Raw genomic sequence first — 15883 nt, forward strand, 5'->3', positions numbered from 1 at the left:
TGCCTCCCAGGTTCAAGCGATTCTCCTGCCTCAGCCTCCTGAGTAGCTGGGGTTACAGGTGCCCACCACTACACCCAACTAACTTTTGTATTTTTAGTAGAGATGGAGTTTCACTATGTTGGCCAGGCTGCTCTCAAACTCTGACCTCAGGTGATTCATCCATGTAGGCCTCCCAAAGTGTTGGGATTACAGGCATGAGCCACTGAGCCTGGCCCCTGAATTTTTTTTATAAGATTAATTTTTCACAAATGTTCCACAACTTGTTCAAATGTTCAGCTTTTTCCTAACTTAATCCTTTAACCCTTTATTTTAGTCAGAAAAATTCACATTCCCATGACTGCTTATAATTTACCAAAAACACATTTCACTTGCCTTACACACCTTGCATGTAACACTGTTTTTATTTCCCAAAGATTGCTAAAGTCATGTGAATTAAAAGGCATTACACTTTTTCTTTTCTTACAAAATATTTGATTTAAGCACTCATTATTTAAATCTAATTAAAGTTTTTTTTACATTACACATGCAACATATATAAATATACAGACAGAAAAAGATTCAGTACTTGTAAGATTTTTCATTTGCCAGTTTCTTAATTGAATTACTGGCTTAAGAGTGGGGCCCTTGGAGGAAAAGGGCCAGGAAAACATGTGGTTTCTTTAGCCTAATAAGCAGGCACAGCTGGAAGGCAAAACAGAGTCCTAAAATTAAGGGTCCCATTTTTATATCAGATTCAGAAAAAGAGAAACTCTATGGAACAAGATAGTGCAGTGATTTTTGCCATGCATTTCATTGCAAAGCAATCTGAAGCCAGTCAGCCTATTCTGTGATTAGCCCCTTCCCCATGGGAGTCTTATCTCTTGGGGGTGGAATGGGGACATTGCCATACCCTGCACATGGCAAAGAGCATGCTTTTCTGATCCAAATGTACAAAGAGCAGAGTATCTCCCCATAACTGCAGTTAGCTATCCCCAAAAATGTATTTCCTACTTAGTTATTATACACCAAAGCTTTCTCATAATGTGAAGTAATTTCTGATACCCCCAAAAGTTAAAACTATCAGATAAAGCAATGCAAAACAGAACAACAGAGTATTAGATTTTGAGATGGATCTATCCACTTCTAATTCCTGGCGTTTCATGAGGAAAACAGAGGTTTTTCTCAAAACAGGGTCTGTAGCACCTCCTGTTTTGCCCAAGGAGCTCCTAGGCTGTTAGAGCTTTGATATGGTTTGGCTGTGTCCCCCCACCCAAATCTCATCTTGAATTGTAAGTCCCATAATTTCCACCTGTTGTGGGAGGGACCCAGTGGGAGGTAATTGAATCATGGGGGTGGGTCTTTCCCATGCTGTTCTCGTGATAGTGTATAAGTCTCATGAGATCTGACGGTTTTATAAATGGGAGTTCCCCTGCACAACTGTCTTGCCTGCTGCCATGTAAGATGTAACTTTGCTCCTTTACCTTCTGCCATGATTGTCGGGCCTCTGCAGTCGTGTGGAATTGTGAGTCAATTAAGCCTCTTTCCTTTATAAATTACCCAGCCTTGAGTATGTCTTTATTAGCAGCATGAGAACAGACTAATACAAGTTTGAATATCTGCTTTTAATTAAGCTGACTTTTAACTATAGTGTTCCTTTTTTTTTTTTTTTTGAGACAGAGTCTCACACTCTCATCTGGGCTGGAGTGCAATGGCGTGATCTCAGCTCAGTGCAACCTCCGCCTCCCAGGTTCAAGAGATTCTCCTGCCTCAGCCTCCCAAGTAGCTGGGATTACAGGTGCCTGCCACCATGCCCGGCTAATTTTTTGTGTTTTTAGTAGAAGCGGGGTTTCACTATGTTGGCCAGGCTGGTCTCGAACTCCTGACTTCGTGATCTGCCCACCTTGTCTTTCCAAAGTGCTGGGATTACAGGTGTGAGCCACCGCGCCCTGCCCATAGTGTTCTTCTTTTTCTTCTTCTTCTTCGTTTTTTCTTTTTTTTAATCCTTTTAAATCTCTTATTACCTAACTCTAGCCATGCCAAACAGCCAATATTTCTGTGATCAGGGAAAGGAAAATTCAAGACGGTTTGTGGGAGAGGAAGAGAATAAAAAAATGAGCAAGGTTGCCCAAATATCAAACCAGAAAAGAGTCATTCCCTACCCCAGGATTAAACCTGGGCTTCCTTTGTAAAATGGCGATACCTTAACTGCTGTGCTACAGCATTAGGTGGTTTCCACTACTCTTCTCAGAAGGAGTCCACAGCAGCTGATTTTGGACTTGTAATGGCTTTTAACTACTCAAGATAATTTTTAGAGCTAACTATGACAAGAACCCCAAAATTCCTGTTTCCTGGATGACAGAGACCAAGAGAAAGTACCACCATGTGGTTACAAGGTCCAGCTCCTAAGGACATTTTTCAACATGTGGTCTCTGGGCACAATGAAAGAATGGACAGTGGCTCTGAGTAACAGAAAAGATAGAAAAAATAAAGGAAAGAAAGAGGGAAAACATGGCCTGCAGCTGAGTGGGGAAGGTTAGGAGCTCAGGGAAGCTAGAGAAACACCCACCCATTTCAGCAACACTAAATCAAAAGTTCAGGCAGCTGCTTGTTGGTTGGAAGGAAACTTTTCCAGCAGTCTCATCAGCTCTCAAGTTTCCCCTTGATTTGTTTTTCTAAGACCAGCCGAGCGAGCACAAAAGAACCAGCAGGTAGGCAAGTGTAGGAGCAAAACTGCAAGTTTATTTTGGTAACCTAAGGTGTGGGGAAGAAGTCTGTCGGCCTCCGGCAAAGAAGGCCGACAGAGTCCCCCCCTCGTGGGGCCCTCGGGCGGGGTTCCTGCATCCCGACTTCAGTGGGGCTGGAGGAAGACCGCGTGGCTCACTGGTGGAGAGCGGCTTTTCTAGGAGTGGGAGGGCAATAGGCGGGGCACGGGCGTGTCAGGGGCGTTCCGCAGGTGCGACCAGGTAAATCTTGGTCTCTTTGGATTGACGTCACCTGGTGCATGCCCAGTTGGTCTGCACCTTCCCGGGTCACCGGCTGCATTTTCGCCCGCACGGGAAAAGTTGGGAGGGGGGGGATGAAGAACCCGGAAGTGCACCATCTTGCCTCCGTTCGTCCAAACACCCCTTTTGAGGAGAAAAAGCTCCCCATGTCCTGTGATCCTGTGCATGCCTAATCCTGTCGCGCATAGCTGTCAGCAAAGAGTGCAAGGCAGATTAATCCAAAGAGAATCGTGGTTAACATCCCGTAGTGCCAAACCCATTCTTAGCTGAGAGGGCCTTTACTGAGAGGGTGGCCTCTAATCCCCCTCCAACATTACTAAGTTGGGCCTTGAACACAAGTTTGGACAAGCGTCCTTGACTTTTATTAAAAGGGGCCTTTAACCAACTCTGTTTTAGGAGAGTCTAACTCCCCTTAGTTGGGCCTCTAACCTAATTCCATCCTTTACCCAGGTACCCCACCACTTACCCAAAGTCAGCCAATCAGTGCTGCAGTCTATTTCCTTTGGGTCAGGGGTCTCCTCAGTATTGTTCCTTTGGGGTTTGCCAGAAAGATGTTACTGGAAAAAAGGAGTCTCAATCTAGACCCTGGGAGAGGGTTCTTGGATCTCTTTCAAGAAAGAATTTGAAGTGAGTCCATAGAATAAAGTGAAAGCAAGTTTATTAAGAAAGCAACAGAATAAAATAACAGCTATTCCATAGGCAGAACAGCCTATTTTTTTACTTTTTAATAACAGCCTTTCTAACTGGTGTCAGATGGTATCTCATCGTGGTTTTGGTTTGCATTTCTCTAATAATCAGTGGTATTGAGCTTTTTTTTCATGTGATCGTTGGCCACATGTATGTCTTCTTTTGAAAAGTGTCTATTTATGTCATTTGCCCACGTTTTAATTTTTTTTTGTAAATTTGTTTAAGTTCCTTGTAAATGCTGGATATTAGACTTTTGTCAGGCATGTAGTTTGCCAAATTTTTCTGTCATTCTGTAGGTTGTCTGTTTACTTTGTGAATAGTTTCTTTTGCTGTGCAGAATCTCTTCAGTTTAGTTAGATCCCATTTGTCAATTTTTGCTTTTGTTGCAATTGCTTTTGGTGTCTTCGTCATGAAATCTTTACCTGTGCCTGTGTCCTGCATGGTGTTCCCTAGGTTGCCTTCCAGAGTTTTTATAGTTCTGGGTTTTACATTTAAGTCTTTAATTCATCTTGGGTTAGTTTTTGCATATGGTATAAGGAAGGAGCCCAGTTTTAATATTCTGCATATGGCTAGCCAGTTATTCCAGCACCATTTATTGGATAGGGAATCCTTTCCCCATTGCTTGTTTTTGTCAGATTTGTCAAAGATCAAATAGTTGTACATGTACAGCCTTTTTTCTGGGTTCTGTATTCTGTTTCATTGGTCTATGTGTCTGTTTTTGTACCAATACTATGCTGTTTTGGTTATTATAGCCCTGTAGTATAGTTTGAAGTCAAATAGCATTATGCCTCCTGCTTTGTTTTTTGTTTAGGATTGCCTTGGCTATTCAGGTTCTTTTGTGGTTCTATATGAATTTTAAAGTAGTTTTTTCTAGTTCTATGATAAATCTCAGTGGTAGTTTAATAGGAATGGTATTGAATCTATAAATTGCTTTGCCAGTTTATTAGTCCATTTTCACATGGCTATCAAGGTATTACCTGAGATGGGGCAATTTATAAAGGAAAGATGTTTAATTGACTCACAGTTCTGTATGGCTGGGGAGATCTCAGAAAACTTACAATCTTGGCAGAAGGTGAAGAGGAAGTAAGGCACATCTTACCTAACAGCAGAAGAAAGAGAGCAAGGAAGTGTTACACTTTTTTTTTTTTTTTTTTTTTGAGACAAGAGTCTTGCTCTGTCGCCCAGGCTGGAGTGCAGTGGCTGGATCTCAGCTCACTGCAAGCTCCGCCTCCTGGGTACACCATTCTCCTGCCTCAGCCTCCTGAGTAGCTGGGACTACAGGCACCCGCCACCTCGCCCGGCTAGTTTTTTTGTATTTTTTAGTAGAGACGGGGTTTCACTGTGTTAGCCAGGATGGTCTCGATCTCCTGACCTCATGATCCGCCCATCTCGGTCTCCCAAAGTGCTGGGATTACAGGCTTGAGCCACCGTGCCCGGCAGGAAGTGTTACAATTTTAAAACCATCTGCTCTTATGAGAACTCACTCGCTATCAGGAGAACAGTATGGGGGAAAGCACCACCATGATCCAATTACCTCCCTCTAGGTCCCTCCCTCAGCCGGTGGGGGTTACAACTCGAGATGATATTTGGTTGGAGACACAGCCAAACCTCAGGAAACTTACACATGGTGGAAGGTGAAGGAGAAGCGAGCACTTTCTTCACAAAGTGGCAGAGAGAGAGAGAAAGTGAAGGGGAAACTGCCACTTTAGAACTCACTATCATGAGAACAGCATGGGGAAACCATCCCTGTGATTCAATCACCTCTGGCCCGGACCCTCCCTGGACATGTGGGGATTACAATTTGAGATGAGATTTGCATCTCATCTCAAATGACTGTGGGGACACAGAGTCAAGTAATATCAGGCAGGATGGACATTTTATTGATGATTGGTTTTTCCTATTCATGAGTATGAAATGCTTTTCCATTTGTTTGTGTCATCTTTGACTTCTTTCAGCAGTGGTTTGTAGTTCTCCTTGCAGAGATTTTTTACTTTCCTAGTTAGCTATATTCCTAAGAATTTTATTCCTTTTGTGACAATTGTGAGTGGGAGTTTGTTCTTGATGTGGCTCTTGACTGACTATTGTTAGTATTAGGAATGCTAGTGATTTTTGCACACTAATTTTGTATCTTGAGAATTTGCTGGAGTTTTTTTTATCAGCTTAAGAAGTTTTTGGACGGAGACTCTGGGGTTTTCTAGATATAGGATTATGTCATCTGCAAACAGGAATAGTTTGACTTCCTGTCTTCCTATTTGAATACACTTTGTTTCTTTCTCTTGTCTGACTGCCCTGGCTGGGACTTATGATACTGTTTTAAATGGGAGTGGTGAAAGAAGACATCTGTTTCTTGTGCCAGTTTTCAAGAGGAGTGCTTCCAGCTTTTGCCCATTCACTATGATGTTGGCTGTGGGTTTGTCATAGATGGCTCTTATTATTTGAGGGATGTTCCTTCAATACCTAGTTTATTAAAGAGTTTTTAACATGAAGGGATGAGGAATTTTACAAAAGTCTTTTTGCATTGATTGAGATAATCATGTGGTTTTTGTCTGTATTTCTCATGTATGTGATGAATCACATTTATTAACTTGTGTATGTTAAACCAGCCTTGTGTCCCAGGAATAAGGTCTACTTGGTTGTGGTGGATAAGCTTTTTGATGTGCTGCTGGATTCGATTTGCCATATTTTGCATTGATATTCATCAAGAATTTTGACATAAAGTTTTCTTTTTTTGTTCTATCTCTGCCAGATTTTGGTATCAGGATGCTGCTGGCCTCATAGAATGAGTTAGGGAGTTCATCCGTCTGAATTTTTTGGAATGGCTTCAGTAGGAATGCTACCAGCTCTTCTTTGTCATATGGTAGAATTCATCTGTGAATCTGTCTTGTCCTGGGCTTTGTTTGGTTGGTAGGCTATTCATTATTGATTCCATTTCAGAGCTCATTATTGAACTGCTTAAGGATGTAATTTCTTGTTGTTTTAGCCTTGGGAGGGTGTATGTGCCTAGAAATTTATACATTGCTTCTAGATTTTCTAGTTTAGGTATATAGAGTTGTTCATAATATCCTCTGAGGGTTATCTGTATTTTTGTGTGGTCAGTGGTAATATCCCCCCTGATGTTTCTGATTGTCTTCTTTTGTATCTTCTCTCTTTTCTTCTTTATTAGTCTAGCTAGCAGTCTACCTATTTTATTAATTAAGAAAAAACAGCTCTTGGATTTGTTGATCTTTTATTATTTTGTGTGTCTCAATCTCTTTCAGTTTAGCTCTGTTTCAGATTACTTCTTGTGTTCTGCTCGCTTTTGGATTTGTTAGCTTTTGGTTCTCTAGTTCTTTTAGTTGTGATGTTAGATTGTTAACTTGAGATCTTTCTAACGTTTTTTTTTTTGAGAGGGAGTTTCACTCTTGTTGACCAGGCTGGAGCGCAATGGCGCAATCTTGGCTCACTGCAACCTCCACCTCCTGGGTTCAAGTGAGTCTCCTGCCTCAGCCCCCCAAGTAGCTGAGATTACAGGCATGTGCCACCATGTGCAACTAATATTGTATTTTTTAGTAGAGACAGGGTTTCTCCATGTTGATCAGGCTGTTCTCGAACACCTGACCTCAGGTGTTCCACCCTCCTTGGCCTCCCAAAGTGCTGGGATTACAGGCATGAGCCACAGCGCCTGTCCTCTAACTTTCGGATGGGGCATTTAATGCTAGAAATTTCCCTCTTATCACTGTGTTGGCTGTATCCCTGATATGTTGTATTTTTGTTCTCATTAGTTTCAAAAACTTCTTGATTTCTGTCTTAATTTCATTATGTACCCAAAAGTCATTCAGGAGCATATCCTCATAATTGTATGGTTTTTGAGTATTTTCTTAGTCTTAATTTGATCTGAGAGAGTGGTTGTTATGATTTTCGGTCTTTTGCACTTGCTCAGGTGTGTTCTATGTATGATCATTTGACTATTATTAGAGGATGTGTCATGTGGCAATATATATTCTGTTGTTTTTGGATAAAAAGTTCTATAGCTGTCTATCAGGTCCCTTTGATCCAGTGCTGAGTTAGGTCCTGAATATCATTGTTAATTTTCTGCCTCAATGGTCTATCTAATACTGTCATTGGGGTTGGAGGCTCCCACTGTCACTGTGTTGGAATCTAAGACTCTTTGAAGTTCTCTAAAATCTTGCTTTATGAGTCTGGGTGCTCCTGTGTTGGGTGCATATATATGTAGGAGAGTTAGGTCTTCTTGAGATGAACCCTTTACTCTTATGTAAAGTCCTTATTTGTCTCTTTCGATCAAGGTTAAAATCTGTTTTGTCTAAAATTAGGATTGCAACCCATGCTTTTTTTCTATTTTGACTTGCTTGGTAAATTTTTCTCCATCTCTTTATTTTGATCCTATAGGTGTCTGCATTTGAGATGTGTCTCTTGAAGGCAACACACCAATGGGTCTTGGTTCTTTATCCAGCTTGCCACTCTGCCTTTTAATAGGGCATATATCCCATTTATATGCAAGGTTAATATTGATATGTGTTATTTGATTCTGCCATCATGGCTGGTTCATGGCTGGTTGGCTGGTTATTATGCAGATTTGTTTGTGTGGTTGCTTTATAGTGTCAGTGATCTGTGTGTTTCAGTGTGTTTTTATAGTGGCTGGTAGTGGTCTTTTCTTTCTATATTTAGTGCTTCCTTCAGGAGCTTGTAGAAGACAGGTCTGGTGGTAACAAATTCTCTCAGCATTTGCTTGTCTGAAAAGGGTCGTATTCCCTCTGTGCTCATGAAGCTTAGTTCGGCCAGATATGAAATTCTGGATTGGAATTTATTTTCTGTAAGAATGTTGAATATTGGCCCCCAATCTCCTCTGGATTGTAGGATTTCAGCTGAAACATCTGCCATCAGTCTGATGGGCTTCCCTTTGTAGGTGACCTTACCTTTCTTTCTAGCTGCCTTTAACATTTTTCTTTCATTTCAACTTTGGAGTATCTGATGATTATATGTCTTGGGGATGATCTAGTGAAGTGGATTGGTGCGAAAGTAATTGTGGTTTTTTCATTGTTGAGATTTGTCATTTGATGTTGGAATATATTTTTAAGTAATTGTGTTTATGTTATACATCATTTTAATGCACATTTCTCACTTTATTTTTTTGTTAATGACTTATTGCTTGCTGTTCATTTTATATTTATTTTAGACTATCAAAATGATGTTAGACAAAAAGTAAATTTGAGTGATTTTCTCATTCAAGATCAAAACGAGTCAAAAAGCAGCAGTGTCAACTCACAACATCAACAATGCATTTGGCTCAGAAACTGCTAATGAACATACAGTGCAGTGGTGGTTTAAGAAGTTTTGCAAAGGTGATGAGAGCCTTGAAGATGAAGAGCATTATGGCCAGCTATCAGAAGTTGACAATGACCAATTGAGAGCAATCATTAAAGCTGATACTCTTACAACTATGTGAGAAGTTGCCAAGGAACTGAATGTTGACCATTCTATGGTTGTTCAGCATGAGAAGCAAATTGGAAAGGTGAAAAAACTCAATCAGCTTCATAAGCTGAGTAAAAATAAAAAATTCATCGTTTTGAAGTGTTGTCTTCTCTTATTCTATGCAATGATAATAAACCATTTCTCTACTGGATTGTGACATGAGATGAAAAGTGGATTTTATACAACAACCAGCAACAACCAGCTCTGTGGTTAGACTGAGAAGAAGATCCAAAGCACTTCAAAAAACCAAACTTGCACCAAATAAAGATCTTGGTCACTGGTTGGTTATCTGTTGCCTGTCTGACCCACTACAGCTTTCTGAATCCTGGCACAACCACTACATCTGAGAAGTATGCTCAGCAAATTGATGAGATGCACTGAAAACTGCAATGCCTGCAGCCAGCACTGGTCAACAAAAAGGGCCCAATTATTCTCCATGACATTGCCTGACTTCATGTTGTGCAACAAACGCTTCAAAATTGAACAAATCGGGCTACAAAGTTTCAGCTCATCTGCTATATTCAACTGACCTCTTGCCAAATGATTACCACTTCTTCAAGCATCATGACAACTTTTTGCAGGGAAAATGCTTCTACAACAAACAGGATGAAGACAATTCTTTCCAAGAGTTCATCGAATCCCAAAGCATGGATATTTATGCTGCAGGAATAAACTTATTTCTTGTTGGCAAAAATGGGTTGATTATAATGGTTCTTATTTTGATTAATAAAGATGTGTTTGAGCCTAGTTGTAATGATTTAAAATTCATGATCCAAAACTACAATTACTTTTGTACCAACCTAATATCTTTCTAAGGTTGTCTACATTTCCTGAATTTGAGTGTAGGCCTCTCTAGCAAGTTTGGGGAAGTTCTCATGGATTAAATATGTTTTCCAAGTTCTTACATTTTCCCCATAGTTTTCAGGGGTGTCAGTAAGTTGTAGATTTGGTCTCTTTACATAATCCCGTGTTTCTTAGAGATTCTGTTTATTCCTTTCTATTATTTTTTCTCTATTCTTGTTTTCTGGTCTTTATTTCAGAAAGCCAGTCTTCAAGCTCTGAGATTCTTTCTTCAACTTGGTCTATTCTGCCATTGATACTCGTAATTACATTATGACATTCGTGTAGTCCGTTTTTCAGCTCTACTGGGTTGATTTTTTTCTATACTGGCTATTTTGTCTGTCACTTTCTGTATCTTTTTATTGTGATTTTTAGTTTTCTTGGATTAAATTTTGATGTTCTGCATCTCAGTGATGTTTATTCCTATTCATATTTTGAATTCCATTTCTGTCATTTCAGTTATCTCAGCCCAGTTCAGAACCCTTGCTGCAGAGGTAGTACTGTCTTTTGGAGGAAAGAAGGCACTCTGGCTTTTTGAGTTGTTAGTTTTTCCACTGGTTCTTTCTCATCTTTGTGGACTGATGTTTCTTAGGTCTTTGAAATTGCTGACTTTTGAATGTGTTTTTATTCTTTTATTTGATGACCTTGAGAGTTTTATTGTGGTATATGGTGGGTTCAGTTGATTGGCTTCATTTCTGGAAGATTTTAGGGGGACCAATGCTCAACTCCCAACTCTTGGACTGAATGAATTCTCTAACTCTGGGGAACTTGTATCAGGCTCTGACTTTGTTCTCTGGCTCCTCAAGTTCAGGAATCCACTGCATTGCGTGGAGCTGAGGTGCTTCTAGATTACTGGCCACTACACTCTGATGGTTGGTGCTAGTCAAAGCATTTTGTAGTGCTGTGTCAATGAGATCTGTCCTTGTTTGCATGTGCCAGTAGCAGCATCAGCAATAACTTAGCAGGGCGCATGCTCATCAGCTGCTGCAGGTTGCTAACAGTTGCCAGGGTACCTGCCTCCATGTAGGCATTCACAACAGTGGCAGTGACAGCATGACTCAGGGGGGTGGGGATGCCTGCAGCATCTGTGCACGTGATCATGTTAGTTGTGGTGTCAGCATGGGAGAGGGACACTGAAAGACACATGTTTGTGTGCACTGTCTGTGTCCCCTCAGGCAGGGGTGATTGCTCAGGGCAAGGGAGGGTCCATTCTTCTCTGTGCCTAATCTCACTCCTGTAGCTGTGTTTGCACTGGGGTGGAGTGCTGGCTGGCTCTGTGACCCCTAAGGCTCTGACTGCAATGGTGTTGTGGTGGGTCAACAGGGATGCCGTGCATTCCCACCACAGCACTGGCAAGGCAGGGCACATGCAAGCAGATATATGTTTTGCAAATATTTTCTCCCAGTTATATGCTACCATTTTATTTTGTAGATTATTTCTTTCGCTGTACAGAAGCTTTTTAGTTTGATACAGTCCTACTTACCTATTTTTCTTTTGTTCTCTGAACTTTTGGTGTCATGTCCAAAACGTCATTGCAAAGGCCAATGTCAAGAAGCATTTCGCTTATGTTTTTTTCTAGGAGTTTCAGGTCTTACATTTACGTCTTTAATGGATTTTTAATGAATTTTTGTATATGGTGTATCATAAGGGTCAAATTTCATTCTTTTGCATGGAAATAACCAGTTTTTTTTTTTTTGTTTTTTTTTTGTTTTTGGAGACGGAGTCTCGCTCTGTGGCCCAGGCTGGAGTGCAGTGGCCGGATCTCAGCTCACTGCAAGCTCCACCTCCCGGGTTTACGCCATTCTCCTGCCTCAGCCTCCCAAGTAGCTGGGACTACAGGCGCCCGCCACCGCGCCCGGCTAATTTGAAATAACCAGTTTTAACACCATCATTTACTGAAAAGACTATCATTTCTTCATTTTGTTTTCTTGGTGCCCTTATCAAAAAGTAGTCAGCTATACATTTGCTTAGATTTATTTCTAGGTTCTCTATTTTGTTTGCTTGGTCTATGTGTCTATTTTATGCCAGTATCATACTGTTTTGATTACTATAATATTGTAACATAATTTGAAATCAGGAAGTGTGATGCTCCTAACTTTATTTTTTTCTCAAGATTGCTTTGGCTATTTGAGGTCTTTTGTGGTTCCATATTAATTATAGGATTCTTTCTATTTTTGTGAAAAATGCATTAAATTTGTTTATTATTTTAGGTGGTATGGATATTTTAACAATATTATTCTAATTTACGAACACAAGATATCTTCCCATATATCTGTGTCTTCTTTAATTTCTTTTTATCAATGTTTTATAGTTATCAGTATATAGGCTTTTTAGCTCCTTGGTTAAACGTATGTCTAAGTATTTTTTATAGTTATTGTAAATGGGATTGTTTTCTTGATTTCCTTTTAGATAGGTCATTATTGATGAAAAGAAATGCAACTGATTTTTGTGTGTTGGTTTTGCATCCTGCAACTTTATTGAATTTATCAGTTCTAGTAGGTTTTTTGGAGGATCAGGGGAGGGTTATTGTTGACTGGATGCCAAACATTGTAAATTTTATTTTTTGGATGCTGAATATTTATATATTCTTAAATATATTTTTGTATTTTGTTCTGGGAAATAGTTTCATTCTTTTGAGTATTAATTTTAAAATTCTTTAGGTAGGTCCAGAACAGGCCTTAGTCTGAGGTTGATTGTTCTGTACTGTGAGTCAAGACCTTCCTCATTTTTCTATTCAATGCCCTGTGAATTATTAGTTTATTTTGATTTTTTCAGATGGTTTTCTCCCAGGCTTTGGGTAGTTTTTTGTTTGTTTGTTTGTTTGTTGATTTCTTTTGTTTTGTTTTTGCATATATACGTTGGTCAGTACTTTGCTGAGTACTTGTAGGGGACCATTCATAGATGTCTGATGTTCTCTCTGTATACAGTTCTCTTCTCTCTGGCATTCTATCAATGCTCTATAGCTGCCTTGATCTCCCTAGATTCTCACCTCCATTTCTTCAATTCTGGGAGTCCTCTGAGTTAGGCTTTGCTTTCTTTTTCTATGTCTCCCCCTGAAATTCGTTTAAGGCTATAGGTTGGGGCACTGAAGGTCTCACCAATTTTTTCTTTTTTAATGTCTCTGAGGTATCACTGTCCTTTGTTGTCTTATGTCCAGTGTCTTGGATATTATTCTGTCAACTATTTTGTATGGAATTATTGTTTGTTTCAAGTGGGATGGGGAATCTGGTTCCTGTTACTTCATCTTGGTTGGATTTATATTTTTTGTTACCTATTTGTAGAAATAAATTTTCTCATTGATGGTGACTCCCAAGATTTTGAATACATCATTATTGAAAAATCTTGACCGAAAATTGTATCTAGCCATTTAAAGCATTAAACTTAATATTGAAAAACTATATTCATGAATGCAAGCTAATGATTCTCATTAAATATTTTAAAATATTTTATTTGGACATATCATTCACATTTAATAATTATTAACTTCTCTAGAACTTTGCATTTTGTGCTTATAATTACTTAGGAAAGTGTAATGAATTTTAAAATCAATTCCAATTTAGATTCCCTTAAATCTCTCTGGTTTTCCCCAGAGTGCTATACAAATATTATAATTTTTTATTTGTACAATTACATGAAAAATGTTTGGAAGCTTTGACTTTAAAAATCTGATTCAAGCAGCAAACTGTCTCTCTTGAAAAATGCCTACAGATATCCAATTTTATATATAATTTGGGAGCACCTTTAGAACTTCCTGAAAAATGATTCATGGGCTTCCTCAGTCAAGCGTTTCTGTTCTGGTGAAAGGAGGGGCTGCAGGCCAGCCTTCACTGATATTGTCTCTCTCAGATGAGCATTTGAAAAATATTTATTAGGACTGAATTCAACATTAAGAGTAAAAATACATCTTTAGCAAGGGCTGGGTTCTACTGTCAGTACTTACAGCTGAAATCAGGTACAGTTCAATTTACTTTTGAAAATCTCTTGATTCTCCTGTAAAGTGAAATATCCATGTTTGTGTGTACAATCCTATTTTTTGGTTCATAAACATACTGAACTCTGAGAATCCCTGAGTTATAAAGAAAAAAGGAAGTTTCTATTTATAGATGTTTGGGTTACTAAAATATTACTGCCTAAGCTTTTCAATCTCTAGGTTAAATAGGATAAAGTTGGAAATGTCTAATGTAAACCTGAAGGTACAGTGTTTAGTTGAAATCATTTTAAGTGTAAACATCTATAACCTAAATACGTGTAAATAGATTACTTTGTTATTGTGAGGATTAAATAAAATATTGGAATCTTGTTTTATGAAGATTGATGGAAAGTGAAAGTGATTTGTGTTCTAAAGTTAGGGTAGGGTTTTTTTTTGTTTTGTTTTGTTTTTTTTTGGTATAGAGAGAATTATCCTAAGTAAGCTTAGCAATTTGAGAGCTCTCAGTGTCAACTGAAATATCATTGCAAATATTGATTCACTCCTAAGCATGAAATAAAGCATGACCTTGTAAATTTTGAAAGTCTTTAAAGTTAATGTTTTTTATATTTTAGGACATTATAAAGTTCAAATGCCTTAAAAGTTAGGCATGTATATGTCTATGTAACTTACAAGATAAAAGCAAAATCTAAGCCCATAATTCATATGAGTAAAAGCCACAAACTTTTCTGAGCAAGGGATTCCATAATATGCCCTAAGATACTACCTCCTTTTAAAGTTTTGAAACCCCCTTTTATGGGGAATGCAATAACAACTTCAACTCAGTAGTCAGGGAAATAAGAAGACTCTTTCTAATTGTGAGAAAAATAAGAATTAAATAGCCATAGTTTACTGGAGACTTCTTTCATAAGAATGCATCTTATAACAGTGGGATGATTTAGAAATATGCACAAATGATTAAAAAAAGTACATGCCTGAAAAGATTTCTTGTTTAGGTGTACACATGTATATGCTAAAATATTATGCACAAGAAAATAGGCAAGGACAAAACAAACTAAAAAATATTTGAGTACTGATGGTGCTTGGTTATTTCTGGCCTGAAGCAAAGAGATAGGCTGGGGGTGGAACCCATTGGTAGAGTCAGTGTAGGTCTCACTATGTTCTACTTTTTGACTTGGGTGATGGGTTTAGTAATATATTCATTACATCCATTCTTTGAAATAGTAAATATTAGATTTAAAATAATAATTAAGGATATTACAAACTTGAGGAAAAAATTATACTATTAATCTTTTTGTGTTAAAATGTTATAGTATATCAATATTATTGATATTTTAAGTAGTTATAAACGTGTAAGAGAATATGTCATAAGTTTGGCAGCCCCTTACCTCTAATGGAAAATGTGTAACTGAGTAATTGATTCAGCATTCTGGTGTTCAGAAAGTTTACCAAGTGAATAAACATTGTTGAGATACTAACATTATTAGATTCATCATATTTATAAACTTAATTCATTATGTTTATGAGTTACTTAATTTGATAATTTGTGTTTATTAAGTCAGAGAAAAGAACTTTAAGAAGGAAGTAAAAGTCATACATTTAAGAAATGTATTTAACATGTTTGAAGGTGTGTAGCTAAGACTTAATACAACCAAATATTATTCAAAGGTACTTAAATAGCTGCTGAAATCTGTTAGATTTATAAGTAGATGGTATGATTGGCAATCTAAATTTCTAAGCTTAAGGAAGAATCAGGATTTCTTAGCTTTTTTATTTTAATAAATTTAACAGTAATGTTTAAACTAAAACTAAACTTCCAATCAATATTTTCTGGGAATAAAATAGCATATTCATAACAAGTATTTAAAATATATTTAGACAACTTTCCCAGATAAATGCAGAATCTTGGTTTTTAATAATCATTAAAGCTGGGGTAGGGTTGAAATCATCTTGTGAACATGTAGGTACCTGAATAGAA

The sequence above is a fragment of the Colobus angolensis genome, unplaced genomic scaffold (genome assembly GCF_000951035.1).
Source record: "Colobus angolensis palliatus isolate OR3802 unplaced genomic scaffold, Cang.pa_1.0 Scaffold62, whole genome shotgun sequence".
NCBI classification, from domain to species: Eukaryota; Metazoa; Chordata; class Mammalia; order Primates; family Cercopithecidae; genus Colobus; species Colobus angolensis.